The following is a 17,011-nucleotide window of genomic DNA, read 5'->3' on the forward strand; positions in this document are numbered from 1 at the left end:
TAATTTTTCTACAAAAAGGATCTTTGCAGAAAGTATTTGTTTACAGAAATGCTTAGAATTTTCTCATCTTATTTGATATCACAGATCTGAACTATTTCCCCCTTAAAGTGTGTGTATTAGTGTTTAAAATGCATATCTTTGGGAGTTCCCATTGTGGCTCAGCTGTAACGAACCCAACTAGTATCCATGAGGAAATGGATTCAATCCCTGGCTTTACTCAGTGGGTTAAGGATCCAGCATTGCTGTGAGCTATGGTGCAGCTCACAGACGAGGCTTGGATCTGGCATTGCTGTGGCTATGGCAGGAGGCAGCGGCTGCAGCTCCAATTTGACCTCTAGCCTGGGAACTTCCATATGCTGCTCTTGAGGCCCTAAAAAGCGAAAAAAAGAAAAAAAAAAGAAGGCATACCTTCAATGCTAATAGGATGCTAAGTATGTACCCATTAATGTATTTATTGAATACTCTTATTTATTAAGTACAGAGACTCAAGAAAAATTTGTATTTGATTTCATTTGCTTGACCAAACATATTGGCTCTTATGTAAAAATGTACTTTAGCAACAATGATGACTTGGGTTTTAGGGTATTTCCTCCATGTCAGGCTCTGGACCAACTGCTTCAGATACCTAAGCTAGTCCATCTTTACTAGCTTCTAAAATCTACTTCATAACTGACCCAGCATACTTGTCTTCATGAGGGTTCCCTACGAGTCCTTTGATAAGGAGATGTTCTCAGCCTGACGGGATGCTCTGAACCTCAGGCTTGCCTGAGCCAGAAGCAGATGGAGGGGACCTTGTAACAGCCCTTCTCTCCTTGGTTCTCTAAGCTCTCTAATATCCGTCCCCAAAATGCCTTTCCAGCTTCAGTTTTCCAGCGCAGTTCTTGCATCCAAGGACGCTGGCTGCCAGAGGTCTGTATTATTACTCCATCTTCAGCTGGGAGTTTGGGTCGTGGAAAAGTTGTCCTCACACGGGCCTAGGGTCACACAGTAAATAGCAGAACTGAAATCTGAGCCCAGATCTGCTTGATGCCAAGCTTGTATTCTGAGCCATTCCTCTCAGTTCAGCATAGGGAATATTACCAAGACTCGCTCTCTACGGTTTTTAGAGAGTCACTTCTCATCTTAAGGACACAATTCACACGGTAGTTTGGCTCCAAGTTTTGAGGCTTTTCTGCAAGGAGAGATGGAGCCTATTCAGGAGCTGGAAAGACGCCTGAGAGCTCCCAGCAGAGCCTCTGCTGGGGCCTGTGCTGCGGGCGGGTCCTCGGCTGTGTCTCTGCAGGGTCTATGCATGACAGTGGTGTTTCCTCCTCTTCTCTGCCTGCCAGCCACCCACCTCTCTCCCTCACTTCCTCTCCAACTAGTGCCCAGTGTCAATTCCCACCAGAGACTTTTGCCTCCTCTGAGAGGAATCTTAGTTACTCTCCACAAAGGCGTCCTACTCTTTTCCGCAGGGCTTGCCCATACAAAGGGCTGGAGATGTGCCTGGTCTCTGGGTGCCTTTCGGGAGCATGGTTCCCTCCGGGGGTGGGGGGCACGCCTCACTATTTGGCAGCTCTTTTCAGCAGAGACATTAAGTTTAAATTTCTCTGTCCTTAATTTCACCCCAAAGTCTTCCCTCTCTTCAGCTCAGGAATGACTCTGACAGTTGTTTACACTCTGTGGACACTTTCCAATGACAGTCACATTTCCTCTGGGCTGCTACTCCTCAGAGCTGGGCGTTTGAGACTCCTTTAATCATCTCTCTTCACGTGTCAGTCCCTCTGCCCTGGGAGTCAGATTTGCGATTTTCTTTTAACTTCCTTTAGTTTTAGCCCAATTGGAAATTGTATGATTAGCATAGCTATTTTTCTTGCTTCTGGCAAGAATTTTATAAATGGTTGCAAAAAGCAGCTCTGAGCTTTTTAGAAGATCCACATTCTAACCCATTGAATTCTGCTATTGCGCGGGCCAACATCCTTCTTTAAAATCCCTTTTTATACCAAGTTGGCTTCTGCTAATGGGAAGTTTAATTGCATAGCTTTGGTACAAAATTCAGGTGCAGTTTGTATTTTGTTCAGCTTTTTCCCTTAGGCTGTGAATCTCGAATGATAAAGTGGAATGTAGTTTTCAGTTATCTTACTGAGCTCAACTTCAGGCAGTGTTACTTATCTTAAAAAATGATTGTAGGTGCTTTAAATCTGTCTGCAGTAGCTCACTGCTCTTTTACACCATCCCTCTTTTATAACAGGTATCTCTCTTGCAGGGGTAGAGGGGAAAGATTCCATGATCCTGAAACTCCAGCCTCCTCCCTGGTCTACTGTTAATTTTTGCAGCTGTCTTGTTATCCAGCAGTGTCCTTTGTTTTGCTCTAAGGCAGCCACACGGTATTTATCAAGTACAACACCGTTTAACTGCCTATAAATATTGGCCCAGGCTTTTTACTTACTGGATGGGTAAACACTGACAATTGAGATAATAGTCTCTCCCCTTTCCAGTGGCTGGTACAGCCGGAACATTTCCTGCCAGCTTGGAAAATATCAGTGAGCTGTTTGACATGCTTATCCTACATTTCTGGTGAAAGAAATTTGAAACCCAGTGTATGAAAAATGGAAGCCTGCTGAGTGTTGCTAGCAGGACTTCCCCTGTCGTTAGTTAACGTTGGATAATTAAGAGCTTGAGTTTGGCTTTTTCAGAAGTGTTTGCCGAATAGATTAAACTTTGTTCTTGGCTGGTTTGCTTTTTATCAACATCTAGGGGCAGAATGAACGGCCCTGTGTTTTCAGTAGGCTCTGCCCTGTTTTCTCAAAACTTTCCCCTGGGCTGGAGTTCCCGTTGTGGCTCAGTGGGTTAGGAACCCAACACTGTGTCCCTGAGAACTCGGGTTTGATCCCTGGCCTCGTTCAATGGGTTAAGGATCCGGCGTTGCTGTAAGTTGTGGTGTGGGTCACAGATGCAGCTCAGAGCCGGTGTTGCTGTGGCTGTGGCTGTGGCATAGGCTGGTGGTAGGCAGCTTTGACCCCTAGCCTAGGAACTTCCATATACTGCAGATCAGCTGTAAAAAGAAAAAGAAAAAAAAAACTTTCCGGGGAGGGAAAGCCCTTACCCGGCCTTTCTCCTCTACCAGGAATGACCACAAGTCCCAAGAACTAAAGGGTTGGGTGACAAATTCAGGAGGAAATCCACAAGGCATCTGCTCTAGTCTCTGTGCTGATGTGACAAGGATGGACAGCCTTCGCACGCCCAGGTATCCCTACAAGTCAGAACCAGAGTATCCCCAATTCTCAGGGGGAATTATACCCATTTCCCATGCTGTCGAGAAATATGTTCTTTTAAGGAGAAAATTCAGATTCCTTTAAAGTAATAAAAAATTTAGAAACTTTGTGCGTTCCCATTGTGGCACGGTGGAGATGAGTCCAACTGGGAACCATGAGACTGTGGGCCTCACTCAGCGGGTTGGGGATCCAGCATTGCTGTGAGATGTGGTGTGGGTCGCAGATTCTTTCCGATCTGGCATTGCTGTGGTTCTGGTGTAGGCCAGCAGCTGTAGCTCCGATTAGACCCCTAGCCTGGCAACCTCCATAAGCCAAAGGTGTAGCCCTAAAAAAAAAAAAAAAAAACCAGAAGACTAAAAAAATTTAGAAACTTTGGAGCTTTACATGTTATTAATAAATTAATTGAGACCTGCCTTATCAAGGTACCTTAGTAGACCCAGTAAGGAGTTGAGAACTGCTGCCTTTCTCCTGCTCCCTGGCCAGAAGGGGGATATTTAGGAAAAGGAAGGAAAGATGTTTTGTGTTGCCAGGGAACTGTCGTTTCTAGTTTCCTTCCTTAGATTGAAGATAACATGTATTTTTATTTTATAAAATTTGAAGACCTCAAAAGCACTCCCTGTCATCTTTTCTTTTTATCCTATTCTTTGAGGACTCTCCGGTCCTCTATTAAAAACAATAGTAAAGGAGAGTAGAATTACTGCTAAGAATGGTTTTCCTTTAAACATTAGATCTGGCTGTGGTTTTGTAATCCAATAAGCAGATTTTCAGCCTGCTGGCAAGGTTTACAGAATATTTGACCAGCCTCCCTGTGAATTCAATTATGGAAACAGTTTCATAGAAGAAGTCTTTGCCATGAAACACTGTTATAAATTTTTGAGAACTTGTATGATTAGTGTCTGCGATTCAGTGCTCAATAAATGTTTGATGGATGAATGACTCAATAGCGATGGAATTAATACATTGCCAGCCACTTGTAATATCTCAGAGTGCCCTCCACCCCATCATCTCATTTTTGAGTGATGTGTGGATACAGATACTGTGTTCAGTCAATGTTGCCAGGGATCAGCCTTATTCCAAATGTCCAAACCAGGGTATTTTACCAGACTCTTCGGGTTAAATTCTTTACAGCATAACCTGGATCCCTTTCTTAGTTTATTTTTATCTGAAAATCACAGGATTTTCCCCTGTGTGGCTGAACCACAATGACTCCATTTTCTTAACTCCGTCTCAGGCCTGCAGGCCTCCCCCCAACTCTTTCTGGGGTACCAAGGTTTAGCCTAGTTCACAAAGGACATGCGCAAGTCAGATGAGCTCCTGGTCAGCCCCTACCCTGGCCTCCATCGGATGTAAAAAACTGGAAGAATGCCCGGAGTGGGGTGGGAGTGGGGTGGGAGGGAGGGAGGGAGTAAATGCTTCTAGTTCCCAACTGTGAGGACAGGCTTCTCCCTCGTGGTCAGATTCTATTTTTAGCTTTGGCCCCTTTAAGTCCTCCTGTACCCCCGTCATTGATGCAGCTGTGAATGCCTCCGGGTCACTGTCCCCAGATCCTGCCTGTATGAAAGGACCCATGATAAATGTCATAATTGCATTTTACGGAGTTGCGAAGTTGCATGCTTTGGTTTTCAGTTCTAAAGTTCCTCCTCAGCTCAGGAGCTATTATTCAATATCTCTGCCTTGCAACATCCATTAAAACGAACTTTCCAATACAGCACAATTTAGGAATGAATACCCTGTTATAGATATTAGGTCATTTTACCCATTGTTATACTGCTAATTAATAGCCAGGTTTAACTACAGTAAAATTATTGCTGGTGACCTTGGGAATTAGAAACAAAAACCCAGACAGCTTTGCTCCACGTATAGTAAGCCTGGTTCCCCTTGTGATGCTTTAGAGAGGAAGCACAGTTGGTCAGATACAATGTGTTTGGAAGACGCCTAAGAATAAGAGTTCCCGTCAAGTTAAAGCAGTCACTATCAGCAAAGTAATTCCCACATCCATAGCTTTGGATTATTTTCCATTTGTGTGACTGAGCAGCAGGAACAAGAAGAAGTAAACTTTGCAGGTCAAGAACAGTCAGTAAACCTTCTTCAGTGGCTTCAGAAGCCTCTTGGGACTGTGCTGTAGCCCAATGTTTGCCTTGAAATTGCTTCCTTTCTCAGTTTTGTGCATTTCTTGTTGCTTGATTCATTTCAGACATCAATGTCCCTACCTTGGAAAGCTTTCAGATCACAGATTCAGGCTTAAAGATGGATAGATGTGAGTTTTTCAGGTAAACACACCTACGTGGCTCCCTCAGCTCCTGGAGCCCCAGGGCTCACCTGGCGAGGTCAGTGCTCTTCCCTTAACTGAGGAAGCCGTGTGCTCTCCCGCAGTGGACCCCTCCTGCCTCTTCGGTACTGAGGTCCAGACCATCAGGATAAATAGCTCCCCCAAGGGGCTCAGTCTAATGTGTTACCCATCTTTACCACCAATAAACAGGAACTCCATATATAATTTGTATGCATCTCAGCCTGTGTTGGATCTTTTTTTCTTTTTCTCAGGTTCCTTTCTCTAACTACTGACACCCCCTAGCAAATATCATTACTATGTCCATTTAGAAAGGGATAAACAGGTCAGTGGGAGCTGGAAAAGGGGACCGACCTCCTCTGACCGGTGCTTCTTCTGACGGGGGAGCTGCAGGTGGGCAAGAGGGGGCAAATCAGGGCCCTGAGAGTTGTGGGTCAGGCACCATGCTCTTCTGTGGAGACCTTTTTCCCATCCACTGCCTCATGGGCTATATTTTCATTGTCCCTGATTCCCCTCCCCCCCGCCCCCCGGAGCAGCAATTATAAAACAACTCACCATATCAATCAAAATGCCTGGTGAAGGTATATTTCTTATGCTTTAGAGTATGTGCTTCCGTTCATAGCGCTTTTCTCCCTCCTTCCGTCTCTCCCTCTCTTTCTCTCTGCACCCCATTTTCAAGGTTGAAACATGGGAAATATTGAGGGGAGAACAGGGAAGTAGGCATTTCGCCATCCACCCAGCACAATTTTAAGTGTCCAATGTATACACACACACACACACACACATACACACACATACACACATAGAGAGTCTTTTTAGGGCTGCACCTGTGGCATATGGAGGGTCCCAGGCTAGGGGTGGAATTGGAGCTGCAGCTTCCGGCCTATTCCACAGCCACAGCAATGTGGAATCCGAGTTGCATCTGCAACCTATATCACAGCTCAGGGCCATCCAGATCCTTTGACCCACTGAGTGATGCCATGGATTGGATTGAATCCACATTCTCATAGATACTAGTTGGATTCTTAACCTGCTGAGCCACAGGAACTCCCAATGTATATATATTTTGGATGAACTGGTCTCTGACCTCATAGGTCTGCTGCTGGAGTAGCATTTAGGAGCCTGTGTCTGTTTTCTGTTGCTGTGTCTGTTTGGTTGGTTGATTTGGTTCTAAACCGGATGATTTATTTTCTCCTCATTTTTTGCTGGAGCTGCAGTATAGCTTGTCAGGAACAAAACCCTGCAGAAAATAGCTTCATTTCATGGAAACTTTTCCCCAATTCCATTTGTCTGGGGGTGCAGTGTCATTGAACATTCTGAAGATGGGACGTGTTGGTCAGGACTGTCCATCGGGCCTTATCACTTCGCCTGGATAAGGGAGGTCCCCCTGTGCAATGAGAAACCCAGGAAGTAAATTAGCAATAAAAACCTCATGTCTTCCTTACTATTTGGCTTTATTGCTAAATTGTCTGACAGCAGCCTCCTTCCAAAATCCTCATTTATCAAGTAAAATGTGCTTCTATTGTCAGTCCATGTAAAACAAACCCCCAAATAGCAATTTTTAATATTGCGGGAGGTATTTAATAATTCCATTCTTTTCTAAGATCTACTCTTCTTGTTAATTAAGTACATACAATGCATATCAAAACAGGGGAGTGTACTATATTTCCCTTTAAAATCACCTTCTTTGTAAGTTTTTACTTATATTTTCAAAATTAAGCTGGCTATTATGATGTTATTTTGATAAATTGATGAATATAGATCTTAGGGCCATTTCAAGCAGCGAATAGCCTAGATACTTTAATCTAGTTACAATAGGGTAAAATAATTTTGTTTTATAAAAAGCTTCTGGAATTCCCGTTGTAGCTCAGTGGTAATGAACCCAACTAGTATCCATGAGGACGCAAGTTCGATCCCTGACCTCACACAGTGGGTTAAGGATCCAGCTTTGCTGTGGCTGTGGCTGTGGCTGGAAGCTGTGGCTCCAGTTCGACCCCTGGTGTTCGAACCTCCATATGCTGAAGTTCAGCCCTAAAAAGCAAAAAAAAAAAAAAATTCAAAAGGAAATCACACAACCTACGTGATTTCAAAGAACTTTCCAATAAGAAAATCAAAGTACTCAAGCCCACTTCCATTTTGTGAACAGTGAAGGGGGACCTGGTAGACTACCCCCTAAATAAGCCACTTTAGCGAGAGAATTATTTTGAGCTAAGGTGTTTGAGAACCTCATATCTGCCTGAAAGCAGAGCCTACCAAAAGAACTGTTTTCATAAACCCCTACCCACCCAAGGAAGAGCTCTAATCTTCTCCGTTTGGAGACAGGAAGTTGGCACCACACCCAAACAGATGTTGTCACAAACCTCCATATCTCCCATCTGTTCTCCTAAGGCCCCTTTGTATTTCCTAAGAGCCCTTCTCCCTCCTCCCCTTCTAAGAACTTACTTTCCTTGCAGGAGTGACCCTCTGCCCCTCTCTCTCCCCTATTCAGATGGCATGTAAATCCCAAACTCTAACTGCCTCTTTGAGTTTCATTTCTTTGTGAATTCCTGGGCTTAAGTATAGAATTATATCTGTTTTTTTCTCTTACTAATCTGTCTTTCATCAGTTTGACTCATAGCACCCTTCTCCCCCCCTACCCCCATTCCCACAGCTTAGGTTGGAGGGAAAGTTTTTTTCCTGCCCAATAGCCCTTAAAGTTTGGCTATGTGGGTTCAGGCTTAATGTTTCATCTCATTTACAGATCATTTGTTAGTATCTTTAAGAAGAGGATGACCACATGTCCTGGTTTCCCCAGGCTTGGTTTCCAGCTGCTTTCCCTCCATCCTTATCAATAATACCTTATTTCTCTCTGAAAAATGATCTGGTTCATATGACAAAATTGATCTGGTCACCATATCTAAGAATCACTTCGTTAAATTGTAAGTCGCCAGAGAACAGACTTGCGTTACGTGTGAACGTGTCGCCTTTCCTTTTCGTTTGCCAGCCCTCTTCATGACCATACTGCGTCAGGACCACATTCGTGCAGGGGAGATTAGGGACTTAAGGTTTGCCCAGTTTCAAAGGGGAGACAGGGCTGCAGCCAGGGCAAGAATATAATTTCTTGAGAGCTAACCAGCATCTTTCTCCTTGCTCTGTGGACCTTTTGTCTTAGCATGAAGCTTCACTTGTGTTGGTACTCAGCAAACATTGATCAAATTAAACTGAGAGTGTTGAGTCCTCAGAGAAAAAGACCAGCATGGTCTCGCTGCCTGAAACAGTTTTCCCCAGGTTTGGAGAAGATCCTCGTAAGAAACAGCCTTCCGGGAGATGCAGGACCTGGCTGCTCCCACATTTCTCTTGACCACAAAGAGAAAGGGGTTCAGATCACCAAGTCACCAAAGGAATGACCTTGATCCGATCCTCTGGCTTCATTTTTGAGGAAGTTTATCAGGGTCATTAGCGACAAGGGAGAGTTCACCAGCTGAGAGAGGAGAGGAGTTTCCTAGGAAGCCATGGGGCCGCAGCCCAGCTCCTGCAGAGCATCCTTCAGCCCGTTTTCCTGCCGCCTTGCTCCCTGGCCATTTTAAACCTCACTGCCTCAACCCCACAGGCAGTTTTCTGGCAGCCGGAGGATGGCTGAGGAATGTCAGAACGAGGTCATTAGCCCTCCTCTGCTTAAGGCTTTCCTGTCGCTCCCGATCAAAGGGCCTTTAAGCCACATCCAGGGGCATTTATTATCCAGATGAATCGGCCTCAAGATTGTTTTATTTTAAACATTTTGGGGACTCTGCCTAGTTATTTAATGCTGGCTTGAGCTCCCATTCTTTAGAAGGCGCTTCTGCAGACAAGGCCCACCTCATGGGTCTGACCCTGGTCCCTGGCTCCCCCGGAGACGATAATGACAAGCGGCTGCTTGCTCAAGTGCAGCATTTCTTTTGTGAGATTGTTTCTGTGACATCTCAGTCACAGCCACATTTTCCCGCTGCTTCCTCCAGGACATTAAAAAAATTTCCTCAGGGAAACAAAGCCTGGCTGTTTTTGTCTCTCCCAGCCTTACCCCCACCATGCCCACCTCCTCCGGTCCCTGCTTTGCAGGATGGGGAATCTTGGTTAGGACTTCTGGGTCCCAGTCCTTACCAGCTTTACCAGGAATTTGAAGACCTGATGACGGAAGTGTGTCCTTTTGATTTGAGATGCACTGTCTGGATTTTAGCTCTCTGCATTTTTTTTTTTCTCCACAAGATCTGAACACATGTGGTTTGGATGATTGGCACATGACCACATTATAAATTACATAACAAGCCATTTGCTGGGTGATACAGATTTGAATAGCAAGCAGGGTAAAGCAAAATGCTCTTCCCCACCATACACTTTCCTTCATGCACCTGAGTTGCACACACACAGGCACCTGTAAAAATACTTGGGGAAAAAGGTAATTTGGAGGATTTACTCCTCATGCCTTCCATTAGAAGGTAGTGAAAAGAAAAAAGAAAGTATTCTCAGTTAACTTTTATTTTTTGAAGACAGAGGACAAAACCTTTAAAAAAAGATCTCACTATTTTATTTTCAATGAGAAGCAGGTTATAAACCCAAGAGAGCCATACGTCCACCATGGCAGAAATATTCAGCTTTTCTTTACTTTCTGCAGCTATTTCTAGGGAAGTTACTCAGCTGAGTTGAACATAGTGAGATACTGTTACACTTAAAAAGACTTTTAATTAAACTTCCAATGTTTTTCAAAGATGAGAGGAACTGTAGCTTAGTCACCTCTCCATAGCATTTGTGAAATAAGCTCGGTCAGGTATTTACCACTAAGAAAATTAATGTTTCTTTTCTTAAGACAGAACTCGAGAAAAAGGATGATCTGGTCTAAACAGGCTGATATACTGAAAAACAATGTTAAGTAAATTATTTAACCATTCTGTACCATCTTCTGGTACAGTGGTATGACATTCACTCACAGAGGAAGGAATGATAATAGCTAAATTATTGATGTGTTGCTCAGTGCCACGCACTTAATGGTGGAAGCCTTGACCTATATAGTGGACGTGATTACTTTTCTCAAATACCACAATACTGCCTGTTCTTGGTCTTCCAGCCCCGTGATCTTGATTTAAGGAGCTTTAAAATTAGGAGTTTGGGATTAACAGATATACTTGTCTACATATAAAATAAACAATAAGGATCTACTGTATAGCACAGGGAACTATATTCAATATCTTGTATAATCTATAATGGAAAAGAATTTGAAGAGTTCCTACTGTGGCTCAGCAGGTTAAGAACTTGACACAGTGTCCATGAAGGTGCAGGTTCGATCCCTGGCCTCACTCAGTGGGGTCAAGGATCTGGCATTGCCCCAAGTAGTGGTATAGGTTGCAGATGTGGCTCAGATCTGGTGTTGCTGTGGCTGTGGCTGGCAGCTGCAGCTCCGATTCGACCCCTAGCCCTGGAACTTCGATATGCCACAGGTATGGTTGTAAAAAGGAAAAAAAAAAGAATTTGAAAAGGAATATATATATGTATGTGTGTGTATACATATATATGCATATATACACATATATGCATACACATATATGTATAACACACATACATATATAACACACATATAATATATATACACATATTATATATATATATATATATATATAACTAAATCACTTTTCTGTAAACCTGAAACGTAAGTCAACCACACTTCAATAAAAAAATTTTTTTTTAAAAAAGAGCTTTGAAAGAGGAACTTGTGGAGTTCCCATCATGGCTCAGTGGTTAATGAACCCGACTAGAATCCATGAGGATGTAGGTTCAATCCCTGGCCTCACTCAGTGGGTTAAGGATATGGCCTTGCCATGAATTGCGGGTGAAGGTTGCAGGCGCAGCTTGGATCCCGCGTTCCTGTGGCTGTGGTGTAGGCCGGCATCTGCAGCTCCGATTCAGCCCCTAGCCTGGGAACCTCCATATGCTGTGGGTGCAGCCCTAAAAAGACACAAATAATAATAATAATAATAAAAATAAAAGAGGAACTTGCTTCTGGCTATAAATAGTCATTGAACAGAGTTACACTCAGTTTGGATTTTGAATGAGTTGGGATTTTAGCATTTCTAAGAGATGACTTTCACATAAACACATGGCTTCTAACTACACTCAACATTCACAAAACCATCTTGAAAAAGTATTTTTAACAGGCTGAGACTATTGATTGAAGCCAAAGAGTGGATCCCAGACCATCAGGATCCCCACCGCCCAGAAAGTTGTTAGAAATTCTTGGGCCCCACCCCAGATTGGATGATTAAGAATCTTGGGGAGTTCCCCTCGTGGCGCAGTGGTTAACGAATCCGACTAGGAACCATGAGGTTGCGGGTTCAGTCCCTGCCCTTGCTCAGTGGGTTAACGATCCGGCGTTGCCCTGAGCTGTGGTGTAGGTTGCAGACGCAGCTCGGATCCCGCGTTGCTGTGGTTGTGGCGTAGGCCAGTGGCTACAGCTCCGATTGGACCCCTAGCCTGGGAACCTCCATATGCCATGGGGGCGGCCCAAGAAACAGCTAAAAAGACAAAAAAAAAAAAAATAATAATAATCTTGGGGTTGGGGTAGGAAGGTGGTCCAGCCGGCTGTTCTAATGGTCTCTCCAGGTGCAGCAGTGTGATAACCACGGGCCTAGTACAAGCTAGAGGACTTTTGAAATAAGGTGTCCTTGGGTATGTTTCTCTTAGTGTAAGTGTGGCTCTAGGTAAATGGCTATTCTTTCTGACACCTGTAGTCAGTATGTGAGAGCAGGACAGCACTGCAGGGAACTTACTTGGATTTACCAGGGCTAAGACATTAAGGACTGAGAAAGCAACTTCTTATCTCTTCAGTTGTAGAATTATCTGTATCTAGCAGCCTTTAATACTCACAGAGATTCCCATTTAGCATCCTCAGAAAAGAAAGACTGCCACAGAGAGAACTGTCTCCAGTGTCTCAGAGATGTAAGAGATGTACCTGGACAGAACATTTCAAAAATAAGAGTACTGAAAGGAGGTCAGTTTTGGAGACTGACTGCAAAGTAAGTGCAAAAATCTTTGTCTCGTGCCGGTCCCCTGCCGCCGCCCCTCCCCCCACCATCCCCAAGGGCTGAGCCCATTAATAATCACAAAGTACAGAATATTTGCTTTAGGATTTATCATCCAGAGCTATGCAAATAGCTTTGGTTGATCACTTCTTCAAAGTACCCTGGAAATCTCATTAAGAAGGACTAATCCTGAGTTCGTTTTGGTGTTCTTTCTTTAATAAGCTTGTGGGAAGAAAAGCAAACATAATTAAGGGTTAAAAATGGAGGTCCCCAAGGAAGGATTGTCCACACCATTCAGAAGTAGCTCAGTACCTCTCATATTTGGTTTGACCGTGGACCAACGGCCCTCTGTGGGGTGTGGACCCCGCAGAGACTGGAAGGAGTGAGGCTTCGCTTGCAGGCCTGCTTTCTTCTCCTGGCTCTGCTGTGAACTTGTGTGACCTTGATCTGGGTGTGCCCCTGACGTGAGTCCTGCAATTTCTTCATAAAGATGGTACTATCATCTACCTCAGAGGTAGTTTACAAGGGCAGAATGAGATATACGTAAAGTCAATTTAAGAACAAAAGCAACATTGCAGATTGAATGTATCATCTATTTATCTATCCATCCATCCATCTGCCTCATACCATAATATGAGAATTAATAATTGCCTAATGGTAAGGATCTGCTGTTCTTGGCTTGGAAATGTAGATAATGACTTATTTGATTTCAAATACTTTTTTTTCTTTTTATTTTTTTTTCTTTTTAGGGCCGCGCCTGCGCCATATGGAGGTTCCTAGGATAGCGGTCTAATCGGAGCTGTATCCTGTAGCCGCCGGCCTACACCAGAGCCACAGCAACTCAGCATCTGAGCCGCATCTTCAACCTACACCACAGCTCATGGCAATGCTGGATCCTTAACCCACTGAGCCAGGCCAGGGATCAAACCCACAACCTCATGATTCCTAGTCGGATTCGTTAACCACTGAGCCATGACGAGAACTCCATCAAAATACGTTTTTTTTTTAAAATGATGAAAAACTATTTAAATTAGAATTGTCATAATTCAGCAAAAAGATTTAACTGGGTATAAGAACTCTTTATTAAAAAGCTTCCATCAGGCAACTTGCAAAGAACCATGTGAATCCTTTAGACAGTCACCAAATACAACTGGATTTGTCCGGTCCTGTTTTGAAAGGATGGGGTGAGACCAGCTGATTTCTTATAGACTGCAGGTGTTATTTCATAAGCCCAGGACATTTTAACCTTCTGTGGAAGAACCATTAAATAAACAGGCAGGTGGGCTATAGATAGAGTGACCACATAATTAGCTATCCAAACTAGGACCCTTTTGAGAGTAAGAGGGGCACTGTTGATAATTACACAGGCACAAACCAGGAGTGTCCCCTGTAAACCAGGACCCATGTCACTTAGTTGCACACTGCGAAGCTCCCCCTCCCTAAGGTGAGTGATGTCAGGATAGAAGCATTAACCAGAAGATTCTGCCATGTCAAGCCTTTCTGTACTGAGGTCGGCGGGGCACACATGGTGGATGGCACACATGGTGCATTGACCCCAGAGGCTGTCGTGTGGTGAGCTGAAGGGGACCTCCTCAGGCCGGAGAGACAGAAGAATTGTCCCCAGCTTTCTCTGAAATGCCTAATCTGTCTTCTGCTGAGAAGCCACAGTCCCAGCCACACTAGCCTGGCCTGTCAAGTGCTGAGATGAGTGAATGTGATAAAAGCTCCGGGCCAGTGTCAAGTCCACTAGATAGAGCTGCAAACGGCTCCTGGGTCTCCAGCAAAGGCTGCAGACATAAATCAAAGAGCAATCTTCCAATGTCAGTGGTGTGGGAGGATGGGCCACTCATCACCCTTCAGTGTCCCTGCCAGGGCTGCACACATGGAGAGTAATTACCGCTGGTGGTGTCGTCTGAGAGTGGTGGTGATGGAGTGAGTGTAGGGGAGGAGTGAGCACCTGTGTCTGGAGAGGCAGCCCACCTCTTGTCATTTGCACTTACTCCCACAATCACAGGGAGTCACTGAAAAATTGTTTTCCCTTTGAGGTGTTTCCTCTCCGGTTTTCTATAAAATGCCCTCTTTCTTTATCTCCAGCAGCTTCTTAGGAAAGGGAATTATATACCCACTGGGGCAGGGGCCTCGGAGATCTCCCTAAGGGGGCCCCAGGATAAATCAAGGTTCACAAGAATCTCATATTATTAGGATGGCTCTATAAATTCCGCATAACAGGGGAGTTCCATTGTGGCTCAGTGGGTTATAAACCTGACTAGTAATCATGAGGGTGTGGGTTGGAACCCTGGCTTTGCTCAGTGGGTTAAAGATCTGGTGTTGCTGTGAGCTGCGGTGTAGGTCATGGACTTGGTTCGGATCCCACTTTGCTGTGACTGTGGCATAGGCCAGCAACTGCAGCTCCAATTAGACCCCTAGCCTGGGAACTTCCATATGCCGTGGGTGCGGCCCTAAAAATAAATTATAAATAAATAAATAAACAAATTCCTTAAAACAGGAGCCAGCAGCATTTGGAGGCTGGGAAACTGTCCATCCTGGGAAGGCTTCTGTGACACTTCAGAAGGGAAGAGGCAGAGGGAAGGTCATGACCTTGCCATCACTGCCATCTGGTTCTCGGCTGTGTGACCTTCCCTGACTAGACAGTGGGTTTCGTAATCTGAGTGTCCTTGGCTCTTTTGATATGTCTGACATAAACTCTTTCCAATAAAAGATTCCTTTTTTGCTCTTTCATTATGGAGATAGTTATGAAAGAAAGAATTGAAATGGGTGTTTTTCATGTGAGGGCAAGAAGCATAAACTCGATATTTATATGCCTTTTATTCTCTGGCTGTTTTTTTAAAACATATAATTGCCCCCAAAGGACCGGGTGTTTAGTGTTTGAATAGAAAGTGAACAGAATGGGCCTAACGCCCTCTTTCATTGACTGTGATTCCTTTTTTGTTCCATGTTAGGCATTTATTGTATAAAGCTCTGTGTTACCAACTCACAAAATAATCCTGCAACTTGCATGACACACTGCGGCCTCTGATATAATGAATACATTTAAAAACAGTCATGTGATCATTTTAATGTTTTAAACCAAATAGCAGTAGACACAGCAGCCACACATTGTTATTGCCATGGTATTCATCCAGCCTTGGAGCAATTATCAATCCCACCATTAGTTCACAACTGTTTTCCAGCACAGCTTTTTCTCAGTAAATACAAGAAAAGGATTTAAAAAAAATCAACTATTTTCTGACTCTGGCGAAACCATTTCTTAGTACAGAGAAGTAGTAGCAATTTCCGAGGCCGGATTAACTTTCTTCTATTTTTCCTCTCATTCTGATAAGGGGCTAGGTCAGAGATCGACTGCTCCATTTCTAAATCACGTTAATTTTCAGGAAAGAGAATCTCTCTGCTGACTGCTCAGTGCTCCCGCCAAACAAAGACACAAGCATACGTGATTTTCTGTTTTTCAGAACAGTAACGGTGGTGTTCAAACTTTAGGTGGTACCGGGAAAGCCCCCAGGCCCTGCTGCCTCCAGCGGTGGGACTGATTTTTCCTTTTGTTCTATCTGGATGTTCCCCCTTTGCACACCTCTAATAACCATTTGGGAGTTTGAGGTTTTAATTTTGGCTTTCATGTCTCATGTTTCTCTTGAAAAATTTTTAATTCTTATTTTTTATATTATATCCTTTTAGTCAAAGTTGGGGTTAGAGACAAGAGACAAGGCCCTCTGAGATCAGGAGCCTGGGGGGTTGCACCACAGCATTCAGGCGGTCTTGGGGGATAGTGCCAAATGTGTCACGGCTGGTCTCCTGTGATGGGCGCATCCTGACATAATTGCAAATTGGGCAAAGCCGGGGTTGGGTCTTTGGTGGGACTGTCAACAGCAGTCCACTGTTTTGTGACTGAATGCGGGTTTTTATAGGCTCATCTCATTCCATGAGCAGATTGCTCCAACACTTGAGATAAATCTTCACCTGCTTTCTGGAATTATTCAACACACAGGTTAATTTCTCACCATTGATTTTTTTTTTCCCACTCTGCATCATGAAGGCTTCAAGATCTCTTGACCTACACAAAAAACCCTCTGCGACTGTCACTTTAAAGAGAATAGCTCTTCGAAAGGATGCTTGAAAAAAAAAATCAGTAAAGATAACGAAATAAGTCTTCCTCCTCTATTAGCAGGGCAGTTTAACTGGATATTTTGATTAGTTTTCAGGGAGAGAACAAAATCACGAACATCGACAGGAAGAGGTGTCACGTGTGAAAGCTTGGGAAGGTGAGTGCTGCTCTTGTAGGCATCCCGGGTAGGTGTATTATTCTCAGAGACATAACCAGAACCTCTTTGAATAACAGAGGGAGGCAACACAGCACAGGAGAAAAATCACTGGACCAGGGGTTGGAAGACCCTTCCGCCCCACCAGAAATTAAGACTACTCTTCCTGGG

General features: G+C 44.1%; 1 long non-coding RNA gene across 6 annotated transcripts in view; it reads left to right on the forward strand.

Moving 5' to 3' along the window:
* Positions 1-17,011, forward strand: part of LOC146396501 (uncharacterized) — a 111,934-nt gene that overhangs the window by 82,959 nt on the left and 11,964 nt on the right. For 3 of the 6 annotated variants that reach the window (XR_014826544.1, XR_014826541.1, XR_014826542.1), the window contains one exon: positions 16,777-16,843. The exons of the other annotated variants lie outside the window; for them this stretch is intronic. This is a non-coding gene — a long non-coding RNA (uncharacterized LOC146396501). The remainder of the gene's footprint in view (positions 1-16,776; positions 16,844-17,011) is intronic. 6 annotated transcript variants of the gene reach the window in all.

Source organism: Sus scrofa, chromosome 14 (assembly GCF_054392235.1).
Source record: "Sus scrofa isolate SSC_HxYL_T2T_F1_AM1 chromosome 14, Sscrofa_HxYL_maternal_Yorkshire_Landrace_v2.0, whole genome shotgun sequence".
Classification (NCBI taxonomy): domain Eukaryota; kingdom Metazoa; phylum Chordata; class Mammalia; order Artiodactyla; family Suidae; genus Sus; species Sus scrofa.